This window comes from Aulonocara stuartgranti, assembly GCF_965226115.1.
Source record: "Aulonocara stuartgranti genome assembly, chromosome: 12".
Classification (NCBI taxonomy): Eukaryota; Metazoa; Chordata; class Actinopteri; order Cichliformes; family Cichlidae; genus Aulonocara; species Aulonocara stuartgranti.
This window is the reverse complement of record NC_138948.1, coordinates 6790483-6806717: the sequence shown is the minus strand read 5'-3', so window position 1 is coordinate 6806717 and position 16235 is coordinate 6790483. Positions and strand designations below refer to the sequence as shown.

The 16235-nt window shown below is 41.5% G+C and overlaps 1 pseudogene across 1 annotated transcript; it reads right to left on the bottom strand.

The window, feature by feature from the left end:
- Positions 1-8700: 8700 nt before the first annotated feature.
- On the bottom strand, positions 8701-9976 carry LOC309719517 (E3 ubiquitin-protein ligase TRIM35-like; annotated as a pseudogene). Its single transcript has one exon. The product of its transcript is annotated as an E3 ubiquitin-protein ligase TRIM35-like (transcript).
- Positions 9977-16235: the final 6259 nt, after the last annotated feature.

Here is a 16235-nt window from a genome sequence, read left to right as displayed (position 1 = left end):
CATTATCTAATTCTACATGTTTCTTTTATAGGTGATGATGAGATCATGAACACAGAGCCTCTCAGGATTGTCCTGATAGGACACACTGGCTGTGGAAAGAGTTCTTCAGGAAACACCATTCTAGGAAGGAAAGAGTTTAAAGCTGCATCAGCCCAACAGTCAGTAACTACATACTGTCAGAAAGCAGAGAGTGAAGTGGACGGTCGTCCTGTTGTTGTTGTCGATACTCCTGGTCTGTTTGACACAACTCTGTCAAATGAAGAGGTCAGTGAGGAGTTGGTAAAATGTGTCAGTCTTCTGGCTCCAGGACCACATGTCTTCCTGTTGGTGATACAGATCGGCAGATTCACAAAAGAGGAGAAAGAAACAGTAGAACTGATCAAGAAATTCTTTGGGAAGAATTCGGAAAAGTTCACCATTGTTCTTTTCACCAGAGGAGACAATCTGCAAAATGATGATCAGACCCTTGATGAGTACATTAAAATAAGTGATAATTCCTTCAAGAAGCTGCTCTCTGACTGTGGAGGAAGATACCATGTGTTCAATAACCATGAGAAACAAAACCGCACACAAGTCAGTGAGCTGATAACAAAGATTGACACCATGGTGAAGTACAGTGGTGGAAGCTGCTTCACCAATGAGATGCTTCAAGAAGCTGAAGCTGCGATACAGAAAGAAATGCAGAGGATCCTGAAAGAGAAAGAAGAAGAAATGAAGAGACAGAAGGAAGAGCTTGAAAGTACGTATGAGGAGAAAATCCAATTGATGAAAAAAAGAATGGAAGAACAGAAAGCAGAAATCGATCACGAAAGAGAGCTGAGAGAGAAACAGCTTCAAGAACTTCAGGACAACATCCGCATTCAGTCTGAAGAGAGAAAGAATGAACAAAAGCTTAGAGAAGAAGTAGACAGAAAGAACAGAGAAAAGGAAGAACTTCAAAGACAAGAATGGGAAAAAAAAGTTAAAGAGCTTGAAGAAAGACTAAGATCAGAGTCAGATTTAAAGGAAATAATTGACAAAGAGTGTGAAGATTACAGAGAAAGAATAAGAGAGCAGCAAAAGACTTGGGAGAAGGAAAGAAAAGAATTGGAGGAAAAACGAAAACAAGAAGATGAAGAGAAAAAACAGAAAGTCAGGAAGCTCAAAGAAAAATATGATCAAGAAAAAAAAAAGTTGGAACGTGAGAGAGAGGAAACAGAGGAAAGAATAAAAAGAGAACAGGAAGAGAGGCTGAAAGAGTTAGAGGAGAACTATCAGAAACAAATTGAGAACATGTATGAAGATATGGGGAAGTTTAAAGAAGAGGCCAGAAGAACAGCTGAAGAGTTCAATGAATTCAGAAAGAAAAATGAAGCTGAGCTAGAAAAACTCATAAAGGATGTGATGGATCTGAAAGAACAACATGAGAAAGACATGCAGGAGAAGGAGGAATATGAAAGATTAAAGAATCTGTCAGACCACAAAGAAAATAGCCTGAAGAAAGAAATGGATGAACTGCAGGATAAACATAAATCAGAAATGGCCGACTTAATCCTGATGCTTCTGACTCAGGAAACAGAAAACAAGAAAAAATTTAAAAAGATGCAGGAATCACACAGAAAGGAGGAAGAGAGGATTAAAAAAGAGCTTTCAGATGATAACAATGAAGAAGAGAAGAAAGAAATTGGCAAACTACAGAAAAAGCAAAAACAAGAAATGGAAGGCTTGAAGACCCAAAACAAAGAAGATCGGGAAACAGAAAGGAAAAAGCTGACCATCAAACATGAACACAAAATGACTAATTTGAAACAAAAACTTTTAGACAAACAGTTAGAACGACAGAAGAAAAAATTAGATGAATTACACAACAAATACGACCAACAGCTGGAGGAATTCAAACAAAATATCCTGAAAGAAAATGAAATTAACAAGAGAGAAATAATGGATGAGCTGCAGATGAAACAGGAAAAAGAAATGAAAGAGTTGAAACATAAATTTGAGAGGCTGGATGGAGACACTGCCAGGAAAGAACTGGAAGAAATGCAGAAAAAACATGATAAAGAAATGAATGAGCTGAAAGAAAAACTTCTGACTCCAGAAGAGAAACAGTCCTGCTTCATCTCATGAGGAAAACTATTGTGTCATAAAGACATTTGGATTCGGGAGACAGACACTGTTAGATTTATATTGTTGGATTGTCATTTATGCTTAGAAGTATATAATCATTTATAGATTGAAAGAATGTCTCATCCTAGGAAGTCTGTAACAACTCTGTGTAGCCTGAAGAGGGGGGTGCGTTCACTCCTCTCCAGAGTGTTCTGGCATAGATCACACACCTCTTGGGATCATGAGCAAGGTCGTATCTTCTCTTCTGATATATGGTATAGCAAACATACGTATATCTGTTTAAGTATAAGTGCCTTTTGTTTAGATGAACTGCTGGACTTCCAGACCAGAAGTCGTTTATGTGGTCACATTCTGACCACACACACACACACACACACACTTACACAACGCACAGACAAGGTACTCTTTGTTTGTATGTATACCTATGTAAGACGTCATATGTTAATGAACCTATGTATATTCATGTAACCTCAATAAAAGAGCAGTGTTACGAGGGAGCGGACAAGAACAACTGAGGTCAAGCAAAGGAACGGCTTTTGTCCAGTTGGTCTTCCTCGTATACGAGAATCATAAAGAACTTTGCCTAATCGTGTCTTGCTTTGCTGTGTAGTAGAATTGTCTTGAACGTTCCAGCGAATAGGTTTATGCTACGAACCTATCAGACACTATCTCTACTTTTAAGATTAGGCTTCAAACTTTCCTTTTTGCTAAGCATATAGTTAGGGCTGGATTAGGTGACCCTGAATCCTCCCTTAGTTATGCTGCAATAAGTGTAGGCTGCTGGGGGACTCCCATGATGCTCTGGGTGTTTCTTCTTCACTCCCAATGTGTTTATACACCTCTTTGCATTTCATTATTATTTTTATTCTCATATGTTGTTGATATTTTTTAGTCATTATTGATGTTTATTTACAATCTTGTCAACTTTTTCTACTTTTATAGTTTTTTGTATATTTAAGAAGTTATTGTTTTTCATATTTAACTACATCAGAAATTGAATACAGTGTTTTTTTTCCCCACCAAAACTATGTGTGATTTCTTTTCAGTTCAAATATTACAGATAACACTAATGCACTGTTACACTTTAAAAATACAGGAGTGTATATATACTAGACTTTACAATCACACTGCTGTTGTTGACCAGCATGAGGTTGTCACCCGGAAAAGGTTTCCAGTCAACACGTCAACCTGTTCATAAGTTAACTGGTGTAATTTCTTCCTTCATTTCAAAATGAACAGTTTTCCAGTTTCTCCAGAAACCTCTGTCTTAATTTCCTGCATCCTGCAGGAAGCCACTGCAGGAGAGGACATAAGGAAACCCAATATACGCTCAACAAAAATATAAACGCAACACCTTTGTTACTGCTCCCATTCCCCATGGGATGGACGTAGAGACCTAAAATTCATTCCAGATACACAATATAACCATCCCTCCCAAACAGTGGTCACAAATCAGTCCAAATGTGTGGTAGTGGGCACATCTGCCATATTGAGATAATCCATCCCACCTCACAGGTGTGCCACATCAGGATGCTGATCTGACATCATGAGTAGTGCACAGGTGTACCTCAGACTGCCCACAACAAAAGGCCACCCTGGAATGTGCAGTTTTTTGCGCTATTGGGGGTCTGGGGACCCAGAACCGGTCAGTATCTGGTGTGACCACCATTTGCCTCATGCAGTGCAACACATCGTCGCATGGAGTCTATCAGATTGTCAATTGTGGCCTGTGGAATGTTGGTCCACTCCACTTCAATGGCTGTGCGAGGTTGTTGGATATTCGTGGGAACTGGTACACGCTGTCGTATACGCCGGTCAAGCACATCCCGAACATGCTCAATGGGTGACATGTCCGGTGAGGATGCTAGCCATGCAAGAACTGGGACATTCTCAGCTGCCATCTGCCCTGAACAATGTGAACCATGATTCATCCGTGAAGCGCACACCTCTCCAACGTGCCAGACGCCATCGAATGTGAGCATTTGCCCACACAAGTCTGTTACGGCGACGAGCTGGAGTCAGGTCAAGACCCCGATGAGGACGACGGGCATGCAGTTGAGCGTCCCTGAGACGGTTTCTGACAGTTTGTGCAGAAATTGTTTGGTTGTGCAAACCAATTGTTCCAGCAGCTGTCTGAGTGGCTGGTCTCAGACGATCTTGGAGGTGAACCTGCTGGATGTGGAGGTCCTGGGCTGGTGTGGTTACACGAGGTCTGCGGTTGTGAGGCCGGTTGGATGTGCTGCCATATTCTCTGAAACGCCTGTGGAGACGGCTTATGGTTGAGAAATGAACATTCAATGCACGGGCGACAGATCTGGTTGACATTCCTGCTGTCAGCATGCCAATTGCACGCTCCCTCATTGCTTGTGGCATCTGTGGCATTTTGCTGTGAGACAAAACTGCACATTCCAGGGTGGCCTTTTGTTGTGGGCAGTCTGAGGTACACCTGTGCACTACTCATGATGTCAGATCAGCATCCTGATGTGGCACACCTGTGAGGTGGGATGGATTATCTCAATATGGCAGATGTGCCCACTACCACACATTTGGACTGATTTGTGACCACTGTTTGGGAGGGATGGTTATATTGTGTATCTGGAATGAATTTTAGGTCTCTACGTCCATCCCATGGGGAATGGGAGCAGTAACAAAGGTGTTGCGTTTATATTTTTGTTGAGTGTAATTAAAAGCACAGTGGGGTAATTGAATAGTTGCTCTGGCATTGCAGCAGCAGTTACAGAGGTACCACATTTATCTTCCACTTCCCACAAATCTTGAGGGATGGCTGCTATGAGGAAAGGCAGCCCAGAAACTTTACCAGCAGGACACATCTTTGTGTGCCTCAACTTTCAGTCTTTTACCCAAGATAATCTGCCATTTTTTCCTTCCTTGGTTAGGTTTAGGGATTAGAGATCTGATCTAAATGATCATATTAAAATTTAGGACACATTGTCAATGGACCTTGGAATTATTGGGTGTTTCACCAGCCTATTAATCAACGAAAGACCTAGACAGACTTTTAATTCATTTGAAAGCCTGATGCTTAGCCTTGTCCACCCCAACTGTAAAACTCAGAAACCAGTCTTACTTGTTATCTATCGTCCACCTGGGCCTTACACAGAGTTTCTGTCCGATTTCTCAGACTTTTTATCTGATTTAGTTCTCAGCTCAGATAAAATAATTATTGTGGGTGATTTTAACATCCATATAGATGCTAAAAATGACACCCTCAACATGGCATTTAATCTGTTATTAGAATCAATTGGCTTCTCTCAAAATGTAAAAGAACCCACCCACCACTTTAATCACACTCTAGACCTTGTTTTAACATATGGCATAGAAACTGAACATTTAACAGTGTTTCCTGAAAACCCTCTCCTGTCTGATCGTTTCCTGATAACATTTACATTTACGATAATTGATTACACAGCGGTGGAGAGTAGACTTTATCACAGTAGATGTCTTTCTGAAAGTGCTGAAACTAAGTTTAAGAATATAATCCACCCACTGTTATCATCTTCAATGCTCATAGAGCAGAGCAGCTACCTGAACGCTACTCCAACAGATGTCGATTATCTTGTTAATAATTTTACCTCCTCATTACGTACAACTCTGGATACTGTAGCTCCTGTGAAAACTAAGCCCTCAAATCAGAAGTACCCGACTCTGTGGTATAATTCTCAAACATGTAGCCTAAAGCAGATAACTTGTAAGCTGGAGAGGAAATGGTGTCTCACTAATTTAGAAGATCATCATTTAGCCTGGAGAAATAGTTTGCTGCTTTATAAGAAAGCCCTCCGCAAAGCCAGAACATCTTAATACTCATCACTGATTGAAGAAAATAAGAACAACCCCAGGTTTCTTTTCAGCACTGTAGCCAGGATGACAAAAAGTCAGAGCTCTATTGAGCCAACCATCCCTTTAACGCTAACTAGTAATGACTTCATGAACTTCTTCACAAATAAAACTTTAATCATTAGAGAAAAAATTACCATTAATCATCCCACAGATGTAATATTATCTACAGCTACTCTTAGTACCATTGATATTCATTTAGACTCTTTTTCTCCAATTGATCTTTCTGAGTTAACTTCAATAATTACTTCCTCCAAACCATCAATACGTCTTTTAGACCCCATTCCTACAAAACTGCTCAAAGAAGTCCTGCCATTAATTAATTCTTCGATCCTAAATATGATCAACCTATCTCTAATAATCGGCTATGTACCACAGGCCTTCAAGCTGGCTGTAGTTAAACCTTTACTTAAAAAGTCATCTCTAGACACAGCAGTCTTAGCTAATTATAGGCCAATCTCCAACCTTCCTTTCATATCAACAATCCTTGAAAGAGCAGTTGTCAAACAGCTAACAGATCATCTGCAGAGGAATGGTTTATTTGAAGAGTTTCAGTCAGGTTTCAGAGCTCATCACAGCACAGAAACAGCTTTAGTGAAGGTTACAAATGATCTTTTTATGGCCTCCTGCAGTTTAACTAATTGTTGTGTGTTATCTGGCTTCATGGACAGATAGAGCTGGGTGTCATCAGCATAGCAGTGAAAATGTATGCTATGTCTTCTAATGATACTGCCTAAGGGAAGCATGTATTATGTAAACAGAATTGGTCCTAGCACTGAACCCTGTGGAACACCGTAATTGACCTTAGTGTGTGAAGAGGACTCTCCATTTACATGCACAAATTGGAGTCTATTAGATAGATGTGATACAAACCACTGCAGTGCAGTACATGTAATACCTACAGCATGTTCTAATCGCTCTAATACGATATTATGGTCAACAGTATCGAACGCTGCACTGAGGTCTAACAGGACAAGCACAGAGATGAGTCCACTGTCAGAATGTCTTAAAGACATAAAGACCTGGATGGCCATTAACTTTCTGCTTCTTAATTCAGATAGAACTGAGGTTATTGTACTCGGCCCTGAAAATCTTAGAAATATGGTATCTAACCAGATTCTTACTCTGGATGACATTACCTTGGCCTCCAGTAACAATGTGAAGAACCTTGGAGTCATTTTTGACCAGGATATGTCCTTCAACGCACATATTAAATAAATATGTAAGACTTCTTTCTTCCATTTGTGCAACATCTCTAAAATTAGAAATATCCTGTCTCAGAGTGACGCTGAAAAACTAGTTCATGCATTTATTACTTCCAGGCTGGACTACTGCAATTCATTATTATCAGGATGTCCTAAAATCTCCCTGAAAAGCTTTCAGTTAATCCAAAATGTTGCAGCAAGAGTCCTGACAGGGACTAGAAAGAGAGAGCATATTTCTCCTGTATTGGCTTCCCTTCATTGGCTTCCTGTTAAATCCAGAATTGAATTCAAAATCCTGCTCCTCACATACAAGGTCTTAAATAATCAGGCCCCATCTTATCTTAATGACCTTGTAGTACCATATCACCCTATTAGAGCACTTCGCTCTCGCTCTGCAGGCCTACTTGTTGTTCCTAGAGTATTTAAAAGTAGAATGGGAGGCAGAGCCTTCAGTTTTCAGGCCCCTCTTCTGTGGAACCAGCTTCCAGTTTGGATTCAGGAGACAGACACTATCTCTACTTTCAAGATTAGGCTTAAAACTTTCCTTTTTGATAAAGCATATAGTTAGGGCTGGACCAGGTGACCCTGAATCCTCCCTTAGTTATGCTGCAATAGACGTAGGCTGCCGGGGGACTCCCATGATGCATTGAGTTTTTCCTTTCCAGTCACCTTTCTCACTCACTATGTGTTAATAGACCTCTTTGCATTGAATCATACTTGTTATTAATCTCTGTCTCTCTTCCACTGCATGTCTTTATCCTGTCTTCCTTCTCTCACCCCAACCGGTCGCAGCAGATGGCTCCGCCCCTCCCTGAGCCTGGTTCTGCTGGAGGTTTTTTCCTGTTAAAAGGGAGTTTTTCCTTCCCACTGTCGCCAAAGTGCTTGCTCATAGGGGTCATATGATTGTTGGCTTTTTCTGTGTATCAATTATTATAAGATATACTGTACAATATAAAGCGCCTTGAGGCGACTGCTGTTGTGATTTGGCGCTATATAAATAAAATTTAATTGAAAAAATTGAATTGAATTTCTTTGAATTTTTAAAACTTTAAAGTAGACGTGTTACTCTAAATGTTATTTAACTGAAAACAAGATGCTGATAATCAGGAAAACTTAGATCTTGTACAGTTGGCTCTTGCTGAAATGACACAAGTTTAAGCATTAATCCTTCTTTTAAGAAGTGTCACAGTGTAATGTTCACACTCAACAACTTTGAAAAGCAAAGATTTTACAATTATCAAAATTTTTACATGAACAACGTGAGAAATATTCTGAAAATATAAATTAAAAAAAAATAAGAATATAAAAAGCAAAAGTTTCTTATACAAACTCGAGTGGGTAATAAGACTTTCACATGAAAAGGTTCTTTGGTTTCATTGAATTGCTAATAGTTAGATCAACATAATAAAATAAAACCAGATAATGAAGTTAGACAGTTTGATTAATAATTTCCCTAAAATTAAGCCTCCTGCTGCTGGACTGAAAAATTAAACAAACAAACAAAAAACAGTTAAAATAAAGAATCACTTTACAATCAAATCTCAGTCTGACAGATTTTGATATCAGAAGTTTTGACATCTCCTGCCTTTCTCTCTGGATTATCAGGAAGCTGCTGCTTTGTGTCTCCATTCCTCACACTGGTCAGATCATCAGACAGATAGAGCCAGCGGTTTGCAGTGTTTGGGTCCAGAATGACAGGACTGAAGTGGACCTTCTCCTTCATCTTCTCCCACACTCTGAAGGACAGGTTGCCCAGGTGTTTGGCCACATCTATCAGTGCTCCTGAGACCAGCTGTGGATCTGACACTGAGCTCTGGGCTCTGGCTCTGCTCTGAGTGTCTTTATAACTGCTGAGGAATGGCACGCTGTGTTTCTGCAGCTCTTCTTCAACAGCAGAGATGCTGTCTGACAGAGAGGAGATCTGCTCCTCAATCATCTTCATCTCTCTGCTGATAGTCTTCCCCTTCTGCTCCTCTTCCTCCCTCAGAGCTGCCAGTCTGGACTCCTCTTCCTCTTTCAGGAACTGCTGGAGCTTGTTGAACTCTGCTCTGATCTGCCTCTCTGTGGACAACAGCTGCTTCTTGGAGTGTTGAATCACTTCATTGTATGTTTCCTCCACTTGTTTGTATTTGTTCCTCTTGTCCTGCAGAGACTTTAAGTCAGATTTCAGCTGCTCCTTCAGGTCACTGACTGCTTCTTCTACAGGAACCACTTTGTGACTCAGGTGGAGAGAAAAGTCACACACAGGACACACAGCTCTCTGCTCGTCCACACAGAACAGTTTAGGCACTTCCTCATGTTAACTGCACACCACTGTTAATTTCTTCTCTCCCTTTTCTGTCTCAGATGATCCAGATTTCTGTCTCCCAGCAACTGAATCAGCAAGTTCTTTCAGTGTAAAGTTCACACCTGGATGATCCTTTGAAGATTTTCTTTTACAAATGGGACAGTTTTTGTTTTTAGTTTGTTTAGTTTGTTCCCAGAATTTCTGCAGGCAGCTTGAACAGAAGCTGTGGCTGCAGCTCAGAGACACAGGATCTCTGAAAGTCTCTGAACACACATGGCAGCTCACGAAATTTTCAAAAAGAGCTCTCTCAGCCATTTGATCTTTAAGTATTATTAACTCACCAAATTAGTGTCTCTTGAACTTTCTGATTAAAATCCTCCAAATGTGTGTTTTTCAGCAGAGATCTGACTCCCTGTAATGGCGTCTCAGCTCAGTTCAAAAGTGTCGGAATTTACTTTCATTTTCATGAATCACGATCACGTGTTAAACTGAAACACGCACATAACACTTGTGTCCGTCAGAGGGCGCTGTCTGTGTCATTCAGATAGTTTTCAGTTTGTGCTCCTTAAAACGACACCAAAGTGAAAAATGTAGAAACAGCGTATGTCCCCCCCTCGGCCAATGCGGATGCAGCCTGTGACTCTCTCCACTCTGTGGTCAGCAGACTGCAAACACAATCTCCGAGAGCCCTTCTCATAATATCAGGGGACTTCAATCATGCCTCACTGGACTCCACACTGCCCACCTTCACCCAGTATGTGACCTGCCCAACCAGAGTCAATAAAACACTGGACTTACTGTATGCCAATGCAGAAGAGGCATACAGTTCATCACCTCTCCCTCCCCTAGGCAGATCTGATCACAACCTGGTGCACCTTGTCCCTGTGTATGAGCCCTTAGTGCGCAGGGAGCCACCAGCCACCCGCACAGTACAGAGATGGTCGGAGGAGAGCGAGGAGGCTCTTAAGGATTGTTTTGAGTCGACTGTGTGGGAGGTGATTTGTGATGACCACGGAGAGGACATCGACAGCCTGGTGACATGCATTACTGACTATATAAATTTCTGTGTGGATAACACCGTACCTACCAGGACTGTACGGTGTTTCTCCAACAACAAACCTTGGATTACCCCAGAAATTAAAACCGTCCTCAAGCAGAAGAGGAGGGCCTTCAAATCCAGAGACAAAGAGGAGTTGAAAAGGGTGCAGAGAGAGCTGAGGGGACTGATAAGGAATGGGAAGGACAGCTACAGGCAGAAGATGGAGAACCAGCTTCAACAAAACAACGTTGGTGAAGTCTGGAGAGGCCTCAGAACCATCTCGGGCCACAAACAGCAGAACTCTCTGCCTGGGAGGGATGTGAGGTGGGCAAATGAACTGAATCATTTCTTCAACAGATTTGATTCAGCCATGAGGCAGTCTGCAACATCGGCTGCAGACTCACCCACCCCCACTGCTGCTGTTCCACCTCTGACTCTTCACACCTCCTCTATTCACCCTGCTCACTCCCCCCCACCCCCAACTACAGCATCCAATACACACTCAACACAAAGCTCCAGCCTGTCTCTCTCAACCACCCAGGTTAGGAGGGAACTGAGGAGGATTAATGGCAAGAAGGCAGCGGGTCCAGATGGCATCAGCTCGAGGGTCGTCAGGTCCTGCGCGGACCAACTGTGTGGGGTGATGGAGCACCTCTTCAACCTGAGCCTGAGGTTGGGAAGAGTCCCACAGCTCTGGAAAACCTCCTGTGTTGTACCAGTGCCAAAGACTTCACGCCCCAAGGACCTCAACAGCTACAGGCCAGTGGCTCTGACATCCCACCTGATGAAGACCCTGGAGCGGTTGGTCCTGGCTCAGCTTCGGCGCCTAATAAGCTCATCACTGGACCCACTTCAGTTTGCCTACCAGCCTGGCATTGGAGCGGATGATGCCGTCATTCACCTCCTACATCGTTCCCTTGCTCACCTGGAGACCGCTGGAAGCACTGTGAGAATCATGTTCTTTGATTTCTCCAGTGCCTTCAACACCATTCTTCCCTCGGTTCTGAAGGACAAGCTGGTGAACTCTGGAGTGGACCATCACCTCACTACCTGGATCCTGGACTACCTCACCGACCGACCACAGTATGTGAGGACTCAGGGCTGTGTGTCGGACAGGGTCATCTGCAGTACGGGGGCCCCACAGGGAACGGTTCTGGCTCCGTTCCTCTTCACCATCTACACTGCAGACTTCTCCCACAATTCCACCCAGTGCTTCCTGCAGAAGTTCTCTGATGACTCTGCAATAGTCGGCCTCATCACTGATGGGGACGACAAGGAGTACAGAGGTCTGACCCAAGACTTTGTGGACTGGTGCCAGCTGAACTACCTCCAGATCAACGCCAGTAAAACCAAGGAACTGGTGGTAGACTTCCGCAGGCACAAGCATTCTCCACTGCAACCACTGAACATCCAAGGTATGGACATTGAGGCTGTGGACAGCTACAGATACCTTGATGTTCATCTGAACAATAGACTGGACTGGACTCATAACTCAGACGCCCTCTACAGGAAAGGGCAGAGCAGGCTGTACCTGCTGCGGAGACTCAGGTCATTTGGAGTGGAGGGCCCACTCCTGAAGACCTTCTATGACTCTGTCGTGGCTTCTGCTATCTCCATAATAAAGACTTTAACTGAACAAACACACACATCCACACATGTGCAATAACACTAAGTGCAATAATCCTTTCTGTCATCGTTGTATTTTTACTCAGTTGTATATAGCATTTGTATTTGTATTCTATTTTTATCTTATTGTATATTTATTTTATTTTATTCTACTGTATATAGTATTTTATTTTATTCTATTCTGTACAGTTGTGTACTGTATTTATTCTTATTGTATCCTAATTTTTGCTTCATAACTTTTGCACTGTCCACTTCCTGCTGTGACAAAACAAATTTCCCACGTGTGGGACTAATAAAGGTTATCTTATCTTATCTTATCTTATCTTAAAAAAAACGAAACCTAAATAGAACATAAAAATGAGACAAAGAAGGTGAAGCTGTGGTGTTTCAGAAGTTCATCACAGGGTTTAGTTTGTCAACCTGCCAGACCTCTGCTCTCACACTCAAAACAAAGAAAAATTCTTGACCCTCATGAACATGAGAGTATAATTCTAAAATGCAGCTGAAATACATGAAGTCAAAAGTTAATTTTTTCAAATAATACATCATTAAAATATGGTTGTTATAAACTAAATGTATACCAGTGAAGTTAATTTCCTTTGACCAGATTCAATCAAAGATTACTGTATTACTGTAAACTGACTACATCCTGTAAGTAGTTCAAGTTCAGGGACACAGGATCTCTGAATGTCTCTGAACACGTTACAGTTCAGCAAAGTTTCTACACTCATCAAATGTCACATCTTTACAGCTTGTACCTTACAGTCCTTCAAGAAAGCAAAGTTCTTTTAGATAATTCACCTGTTGTAATGGTGTTCTAGTTAATTAATAACCACCAAACACGATATCTGCTTTTACTACCTGGGCTGTGGCCTCAAACCTGCATAAGAGTTTAGACCTTTAGACTCCAACTTTCAAGTTTGTCATGAACTGAAATGTGATGAGCTGACCAGTGTTAGAGATGTCACCGAAATAATAATGAAAAATAAAGAGAAAAATCACAGCGAACAGACCAGAAATGCTAATAATCAAAAAATTAAACTGATATAAACTGTTGATATGACATAATATGACACTGAACTGTGACAACACAGAAGAATTTACTGTCACATGTCACAAATCAGATTCTGGTCAAAGTCATGTTTAAGGTCCTACTGCCTCGAAGTTGTCAATCACGTCCACTTTCTTGAAAAATAATTAAAAAGACAAAAAAAACAACAACAACATTGTAGAGCTCTTATAAATGCATTAAATGAAGCCAATGAAAGAAAAAATACAAAGAGTGAAGTGTTCAATAAATCAATACGTAATATGACACAATAAGGATCTTATGTCCAAACTAAGTACAGGGATTGTGGTGTGAGGTGTAGATTTTCTGTATCTTTGTGTCAGTGAAGCTGAAACAGTTGTTGAAGGAAGTGTTTATCTGCAGGTCCAGTAGGAGATGCAGAGGATGGTTTGGGTCCATTACCCACAGCAGCAGTCATCAGGATGGAGGGATCCAATCAGGTTGTATAAACCGAATGAATGAAATATTCAGTTTTTTTACAATCCTAACCTCATTACTTTCACCAAACGTGGAGCAACGTGTGTATGGTATACCGATTATTGGCCATGATTGTAGCATAACTATCCACACAAAACACAGGCTTTATTCAGACCATGACATGTGAATTAAGACAATAACTATGGTGTTATACTTGGTTAGAGTTGTAGGGACTCCCAAAAACTTACTTGAGGTGACCGTTTTTGTGATTTGACACTATATAAAAAATGAATTGAACTTTTGTGTGGTTTTGACCTTTTTGTAGAGCAGTGTCTGCTTTACACGCGCTGTGACAGTTTCACGCTCTCGCAGGTAGCTCTCTGTGCTCGGAGAGAAATCCTGCTCACGCGAGTAAATTTATTTTTATTTCTCTACAGGAACTTTGTGTTAAAGGGTCAACGCACCAAAAAGGGTTTTGATAAGATTTGATTGCTCGTGCAAGAGAGAAACTAATCAGGATGATTAATAATGAGCACAAGTTAAATGAGCTTATAACACTAAATTAGCTTTATTAGTCCTGCACAGAACAGACTGATCTTGAATTCTCTTAAAGTCTCTTAAAGAAGTAAATTATGAAACTGAAGATTTCTGAATCTTAAATAAAAAACTAAATCTTAAAGAAACAACCTAGCTGTGGGGTTTAGAACAAATGTAAGGATAAGTGTGAGCTACTTAACATCAACTGATCATGTTGATGTTTTTCTGTTTTTATTAAAGATGGCTGCTTTTCATTTGAAACGTTTCTGGCTCTGGTCTCTTCACTGTGCTTTCCTCCATCACTCCTCTGAACCATGAACTAGTCCAGTAGCTTATATATCTATTTTACAGCAACATCAGTGCTACAACTGGTTCAAGAAAACAGTGTCAGCACAACAGGTGTATTTAAAAACCATCAGAATCAAATGTTCTTTTCTTCTAAGGAATCAATTAAATGTAAAAACAACAATAAAAGTAGAAACTTCTGTGATGAATGCATTTGAACTAGGGCTGTCTAAATTAATTCATTAATGCAGATTAATCCAGCATCATGATTAATCTGATTAACATTTTTAATGCAGTTAACCCATCTGAAGAGCAGAATGACTCAAAATCCCTGGAATGTCTCTGTCAACACATTTCGGGGAGTTTGTCCAACTAGAATCAAATGAGCAGTTGATCTGGTGACGGGCAGCTGAACCAACCAACTCAATATGCAAGATGACAAACAGCACGTTGGCCCTCTCAATGGGAAATCTGAGTATAAAAACAACAAGACTGAACAGTCGAGCGACATAAAGTATTATGCGCTTTGTGCAGGAAAGAATTTTGTTTTCTCCAAAGCACTTCCAGCTCAAAATATCACATTAAAGCGAAGCATACGTTAGTTGGGGATGCTGCTAGCACTTTGTCGCCCAGCTTGCAACAAACCACTCACGAAGCATCGGGACTCAGTGAACCTACCTTGGACAAATTGACTGACACAATTGCCAAGTGGATTGCAACAAATTGCAGACCTATTAATATCGTTGAGGACATGGGCTTTACAAAGGTTTTGCAAGTTGCTTCGAACAAGGCTCCAACAATAATGTCAAAGATTCATGGGCTCTATGAAACTGAAAAGGAAAAAAAAGCACGAGGGCTTAGCTGTAGCCTGGGCGATCGTGGCTCAAGAGTTGGGAGTTCGCCTTGCAATCGGAAGGTTGGCGGTTCGAGCCCTGGCTTGGACAGTCTCGGTCGTTGTGTCCTTGGGCAAGACACTTCACCCGTTGCCTACTGGTGGTGGTCAGAGGGCCCGGTGGCGCCAGTGTCCGGCAGCCTCGCCTCTGTCAGTGCGCCCCAGGGTGGCTGTGGCTACAATGTAGCTTGCCATCACCAGTGTGTGAATGTGTGCGTGAATGGGTGGATGACTGGATATGTAAAGCGCTTTGGGGTCCTTAGGGACTAGTAAAAGCGCTATATAAATACAGGCCATTTACCATTTACCATTTATCAAACATGTCGCCCTGACAGGTGACTACTGGACTTCTGTGAGTAACAGGAACTATCTTGGTGTTACTGCATATCTACTTACTGCTGCATAGGAATTAAAGTCGTTTGCATTGAGAATAATGAAGACAGAGGAGCGTCACTTCGCAGAGGAATGTGCTGAACATTTGTTAACAGTGGCACATGAGTGGGAAATTGAAGGAGAAATCACAACTGTAGACTGTTCTCAGTTGCAGGCAACACTGTAAATAAGAAGCGGTCAGCTCTCCTCTCGGACATTGTCAACAAGTTAGTCTTAGTAACAGGGCCACATTGATGTGGATAAATGTTTCGAGTTATTTGTTAACATGAATGTTCAAGATGTTCAATAAGCATGCTAAGTGCATATGTATTCCCTTTTTTCTTGAGTCTGTTTGCTCATACAAAATGAAATGCGATTAATACAGACTAAAAATGTCAGGATGAATGGAACGGACTCGGTCACAGACTGAGAAACACAGTTTAACTGAGCTTTATTAACCACACCGGGTGCTCTATATACATGCGGGGGAAAAGGGTCCACAGGGTAGGGAAACACAAGGTCCTCACACACGCTCCACTCTTCAC